A 7478-nucleotide genomic window follows, 5' to 3' on the forward strand; every position below is an offset into this window, starting at 1 on the left:
GAGATTCACCCATGTTGTGGCAGGTATCAGCAATTAGTTTGTTTTTTTTGCTGAGTAGTATTGCCTGAATGAACATACCATGGTTGGTGGACATTTGAATTATTTCCAGTTTGGAGGTATTGAAATAAAAGCTTCTTTGAACATGTACAAGTCTTCTGTGGACATTTGTAGTGAATTCTTTTGGGTCTATCTAGGAATAGGATTTCTGGCTCTTAGAAGATACTGACAAATAGTTCTGTAAAGTAGTTGAACCAGTTTACACTCTCATCAGCAATGTATGAGAGCTCTACTTGCGCTACATTGTCACCCACGTCTGGTATTTTCAGTCTTTTTAATTATAGCCATTCTGGTGAGTTTGTAATGGTATCTCATTATAGATTTAATTTGCATCCCTGATAACTTACTGGCTATTTGGATTTTCTTCCTCTTTTGTGATATGCCTGTTCAAGTTTTTTGCCCATTTAAAAATTGGGTTATTAGTCTTTTTTTTCCTAAAAGTATTGACTTGTAGTTCCTTAGGTATTCTGGATTTAAGCTACTTGTTAGGTATATGAATTTTAATATCTCCCAGTCTATGGCTTTCCTGTTTGCTCTCTCAATGGTATCTTTTGGTGAACAGAACTCCTTAATTTTAATAAAATCAAGTTTATCATTTTTCTGCTGTGATTAGTGCTTTTTTGTTTAAGAAATCTTGGCCTACCCCAAGGTCATGAAGATATTCTGTTATGTTTTCTTCTGTAAATTCCATTGTTATTAGCTTTCACTCAAGGGGTGGAAAAGAGACTTTTCTGGGACTCCTTACTATGGGATTCCAGTGCAGTGTGATTCTAAACCATGTTGGTGATGTCCTAACAGGGACAACAGTCCAATTGGGAAGATATGGGGTTATAACAGTTGATGAGATTAGGTGAAAATTTGGGTGAAAATTGGAATGTTTAAACAGACTTTATGTGAAGTGGTTGAGTCTCCTTTTTATGGATGTGTTATTGACATGGATAGTATGTCTGACTGGGAAACACTTTTGCTATCTAGTATTGTAAAGCAGAAAGCATGTAAACTTGCCCTTTGGCAAGGAAAGAAAGGACAAATAGCAAGATGATAGGCTTAAACTCAAATACATTTACAACTACATTAAGTGTAAAAGGACTAATCAGTTCAAATAAAAGTCATAGATTGACATACTGGGAAAAAACTATATGTTGCTTATGAAAGACCACTTTAAATATCAGGATAGAAAAAAGATTAAAACTAAAATATCCAAGTACTCTTTAAGACAAGAAGTATTACTAGAGATAAAAGGGGACATTTCAAAGTAATTTAAGGAAGATACAGCAAACCTAAATTTACATATACCTGATAACACAGAATCAGGCTATGTAAAGCTGAAGTTCAAGTTTTGGCTAGATATAGAAGATTGCTTAAGGCCGTTGCTCCTGCCATAATAATGAGAAAGTATGGGATGAAATTTTAAAAATCAAATTTTTTGAAAACCACTGGAGAACTATTGATTCAAAGAAGTGTAAGGGAAGAAGAAAGACCTTTCTAGTCGAGCAGAGACCGGTGACTACTGTCATTCCTGGATGTGAATAACCTGTCTAAGGGAGAAAATTAGCATGGACAGGGACCAACCAGGTAGCCTAGTAACAGCTACATGTTGGATAGCTTGGCATATTGGAATCCTGATAAATCTCAAATACAGAATTAATTTCATCTACCCATCGTTTTCTTTGGTGCAACTTTTCTGAGTAAGCAGTGGCATAGGAAGCTAGAGCTGAAAAGCCAGAAGAGATCTTATAGCCTCATGGTGATCAGATCACAAAGCATGACTGGAAAGAGGGGCCTGATCCCTCCTCCTTCAGACTTTGAAATGAGAAGTGACCTGAAACTAAATGAAGTGGCAACCCAGTACCTACTCAGGTAAATTTATGATAGATCAAATAAATCAACACCTCACCCTTACTGTTGAACAGAGGAAGGGGCAAGCTCTTTCTGAGAAAATTATTATCTACATTTGGCTCTACTGTCCTTTCATACACAATGTCTCTCATATATATATATAGATAGTGGAAGGTGCAAGGAAATGCAATCCTTAGGGAAAAAAACTTAATAGAAGCAGACCGTAGATAACCCAGATGTTGGATTTACCAGACAAGGACTTTAAAATAAATATTATAAATATTTTAAAGAATTTAAAGGAAAAGGTGGACAAAATGGATCAAAAGATGAAGCATTCCAGCAAAGAAATAGAATCTCTAAAAAGGAACCAAATATAAATTCTCAAACTGAAAAGCATAATATCTGAAAGGAAGAATTCGTTAGATGGGCTTAACAGAAGACTAGTTACAGTAGAAGAAAGGATAAATGAGTTTAAATACAAATCAATCAAAATTATCCAAACTGAAACATAGAAAGAAAAAATAATGACAGAAGAGAATAAAGCAACATAAATATGTGGGACAATATCAAGCACTCTAATATCCATGTAATTGGAGCTCAGGAAGGAGAGAAGATAAGGGAAAAGGCAGAAAAAAAAAATTTTAAGAAATAACCAAAAAAAAAAAAAAAAATCCAAATTTGATAATCCAAGAAGCTCAGCAAATCCTCTGGCAGGATGAATGCAAATAAAATCATATTTAGGCATATCATAGTCAACTTGCTAAAAAAAATCAAAGATGAAGTGCAAATCTTAAAGACCATCAGAGGGAAAAAGACACATTTCTATTAGATAAGAATAATGACTGATGTCTCACTGGAAACAATAGAAGCCAGTAGATAATCAATTGACATATTTAAAGTGCTCAGAGAAAAATCTCTGTCAAACAGGAATTCTAAACCCAGTGAAAATATCTCAAAAAATAACAGTGATAGAAAGAAATTGTCAGATAAACAAGTAAAGACAATTCATCACCAGGAGACATAAATTTCAAGAAATGTTAAAGGACATTCTTCAAACCAAAGGGACATGATGGAAAGTCAGATCAACAAGAGACAGTTGAGAGTGTTGGAAATGTTAAATAGGTGGGTAAATATAAACACTATTTTTTAATTTAAAAAATGTAGACTGTTTTAAGCAAAAATAATGTATTGTGGAATTCATAATATATTTAGAAGTAACATATATAAGAACAATAGCACAAATGAATGGGGAGAGATAAATCAAATTTTACTGTTATTACATTACATACGAACTGGTATAATATTAATACCAAATTTTGGAATTTGATAAGTTAAAGATGCATATTTTATGTCTAGCAGTGCAACCATTTAAAAATGAAAACAAAGAGGAATAGCTACAAAACCAATGCTCAAAATAAAATTGGATACCATAAAATACTTTATCCAAAATAAGGTTGGAAAGTAAGGAAAAAGAAACAATAATGGTTGGGAAAAGTAGGAAACAAATAGACACATGATGGCTTTAAACCCAACCACATCAGCAATATATTAACTATAACTGTACTAAAAACATTAATTAAAAGACAGAAATTGTCAGACTAGATAAAGAAACAAGATCCAACTATATGCTGTTTACAAGAGACAAACTTTAAATATAAGGGCAGATAAAAATTGAAAGTAAAAAGATAAAGGATATACTGTGAAAACACCAAAAAAAGCTGCTATAACTATATGAATATCAAACAAATTATCATCAGAAATAAAGAGGGGGCATTTTATACTATTAGCACAGTCCATTCACAGGAAGACATAGCATTCTGAAATATGTATGCCTGTAATAACTTCAAATTAATTTACCAAGAATTGATGTAACTGAGAGAAGAAATAGACAAATAATCATAGTTGGCAATTTTAATGCACTTCTCTGCAAGAATTCTGTAAGTATTAGAACAGTTATAACAAAAATACCAAGATATAGAAAATGTGAGCAACACTATTAAAAAGTTTAACCTAATTTATGTTAATAGAACTTACAACCACCAATTGCAGAATATACATTATTTTCAAGTAAATATGAAACATTTACCATTGTAGATCATATACAGGTCCACTAAAGAAATCTTAATAAATTTCCAAAGCATGAATTCATCCAGTTTTTCTTTTATCACAATGGTATTAAATTAAAAATCAATATCAAAATGCCTTCACGGTTTTAACGTTGAATGTAAATGGATTAAACTCCCCAATTAAAAGATATAGATTCGCAGAATGGATCAAAAAAAATGAACCATCAATATGTTGCATACAAGAGACTCATCTTAGACACAGGGACACAAAGAAATTGAAAGTGAAAGGATGGAAAAAAATATTTCATGCAAGCTACAGCCAAAAGAAAGCAGGTGTAGCAATATTAATCTCAGATAAAATAGACTTCAAATGCAGGGATGTTTTGAGAGACAAAGAAGGCCACTACATACTAATAAAAGGGGCAATTCAGCAAGAAGAAATAACAATCGTAAATGTCTATGCACCCAATCAAGGTGCCACAAAATACATGAGAGAAACATTGGCAAAACTAAAGGAAGCAATTGATGTTTCCACAATAATTGTGGGAGACTTCAACACATCACTCTCTCCTATAGATAGATCAACCAGACAGAAGACCAATAAGGAAATTGAAAACCTAAACAATCTGATAAATGAATTAGATTTAACAGACATCTACAGGACATTACATCCCAAATCACCAGGATACACATACTTTTCTAGTGCTCACGGAACTTTCTCCAGAATAGATCATATGCTGGGACATAAAACAAGCCTCAATAAATTTAAAAAGATTGAAATTATTCAAAGCACATTCTCTGACCACAATGGAATACAATTAGAAGTCAATAACCATCAGAGACTTAGAAAATTCACAAATACCTGGAGGTTAAACAACACACTCCTAAACAATCAGTGGGTTAAAGAAGAAATAGCAAGAGAAATTGCTAAATATATAGAGACGAATGAAAATGAGAACACAACATACCAAAACCTATGGGATGCAGCAAAAGCAGTGCTAAGGGGGAAATTTATAGCACTAAACGCATATATTAAAAAGGAAGAAAGAGCCAAAATCAAAGAACTAATGGATCAACTGAAGAAGCTAGAAAATGAACAGCAAACCAATCCTAAACCAAGTAGAAGAAAAGAAATAACAAGGATTAAAGCAGAAATAAATGACATAGAGAACAAAAAAACAATAGAAAGGATAAATATCACCAAAAGTTGGTTCTTTGAGAAGATCAACAAGATTGACAAGCCCCTAGCTAGACTGACAAAATCAAAAAGAGAGAAGACCCATATAAACAAAATAATGAATGAAAAAGGTGACATAACTGCAGATCCTGAAGAAATTAAAAAAATTATAAGAGGATATTATGAACAACTGTATGGCAACAAACTGGATAATGTAGAAGAAATGGACAATTTCCTGGAAACATATGAACAACCTAGACTGACCAGAGAAGAAATAGAAGACCTCAACCAACCCATCACAAGCAAAGAGATCCAATCAGTCATCAAAAATCTTCCCACAAATAAATGCCCAGGGCCAGATGGCTTCACAGGGGAATTCTACCAAACTTTCCAGAAAGAACTGACACCAATCTTACTCAAACTCTTTCAAAACATTGAAAAAAATGGAACACTACCTAACTCATTTTATGAAGCTAACATCAATCTAATACCAAAACCAGGCAAAGATGCTACAAAAAAGGAAAACTACCGGCCAATCTCCCTAATGAATATAGATGCAAAAATCCTCAACAAAATACTTGCAAATCGAATCCAAAGACACATTAAAAAAATCATACACCATGACCAAGTGGGGTTCATTCCAGGCATGCAAGGATGGTTCAACATCAGAAAAACAATCAATGTATTACAACACATTAAAAACTCGAAAGGGAAAAATCAATTGATCATCTCAATAGATGCTGAAAAAGCATTTGACAAAATCCAACATCCCTTTTTGATAAAAACACTTCAAAAGGTAGGAATTGAAGGAAACTTCCTCAACATGATAAAGAGCATATATGAAAAACCCACAGCCAGCATAGTACTCAATGGTGAGAGACTGAAAGCCTTCCCTCTAAGATCAGGAACAAGACAAGGATGCCCGCTGTCACCACTGTTATTCAACATTGTGCTGGAAGTGCTAGCCAGGGCAATCCGGCAAGACAAAGAAATAAAAGGCATCCAAATTGGAAAAGAAGAAGTAAAACTGTCATTGTTTGCAGATGATATGATCTTATATCTAGAAAACCCTGAGAAATCAACGATACACCTACTAGAGCTAATAAACAAATTTAGCAAAGTAGCGGGATACAAGATTAATGCACATAAGTCAGTAATGTTTCTATATGCTAGAAATGAACAAACTGAAGAGACACTCAAGAAAAAGATACCATTTTCAATAGCAACTAAAAAAATCAAGTACCTAGGAATCAACTTAACCAAAGATGTAAAAGACCTATACAAAGAAAACTACATAACTCTACTAAAAGAAATAGAAGGGGACCTTAAAAGATGGAAAAATATTCCATGTTCATGGATAGGAAGGCTAAATGTCATTAAGATGTCAATTCTACCCAAACTCATCTACAGATTCAATGCGATCCCAATCAAAATTCCAACAACCTACTTTGCAGACTTGGAGAAGCTAGTTATCAAATTTATTTGGAAAGGGAAGATGCCTCGAATTGCTAAAGACACTCTAAAAAAGAAAAACGAAGTGGGAGGACTTACACTCCCTGACTTTGAAGCTTATTATAAAGCCACAGTTGCCAAGACAGCATGGTACTGGCACAAAGATAGACATATAGATCAATGGAATCGAATTGAGAATTCAGAGATAGACCCTCAGATCTATGGCCGACTGATCTTTGATAAGGCCCCCAAAGTCACCGAACTGAGCCATAATGGTCTTTTCAACAAATGGGGCTGGGAGAGTTGGATATCCATATCCAAAAGAATGAAAGAGGACCCCTACCTCACCCCCTACACAAAAATTAACTCAAAATGGACCAAAGATCTCAATATAAAAGAAAGTACCATAAAACTCCTAGAAGATAATGTAGGAAAACATCTTCAAGACCTTGTATTAGGAGGCCACTTCCTAGACTTTACACCCAAAGCACAAGCAACAAAAGAGAAAATAGATAAATGGGAACTCCTCAAGCTTAGAAGTTTCTGCACCTCAAAGGAATTTCTCAAAAAGGTAAAGAGGCAGCCAACTCAATGGGAAAAAATTTTTGGAAACCATGTATCTGACAAAAGACTGATATCTTGCATATACAAAGAAATCCTACAACTCAATGACAATAGTACAGACAGCCCAATTATAAAATGGGCAAAAGATATGAAAAGACAGTTCTCTGAAGAGGAAATACAAATGACCAAGAAACACATGAAAAAATGTTCAGCTTCACTAGCTATTAGAGAGATGCAAATTACATCATACTGCAAATCTTTCTCATTTAAGCATCTTGATAATTTGTTATTGAGAGCTGTTCAAATACAAAATGTAATGAAAT

The sequence above is a fragment of the Choloepus didactylus genome, chromosome 16, assembly GCF_015220235.1.
Source record: "Choloepus didactylus isolate mChoDid1 chromosome 16, mChoDid1.pri, whole genome shotgun sequence".
In the NCBI taxonomy this organism is placed as follows: Eukaryota; Metazoa; Chordata; class Mammalia; order Pilosa; family Megalonychidae; genus Choloepus; species Choloepus didactylus.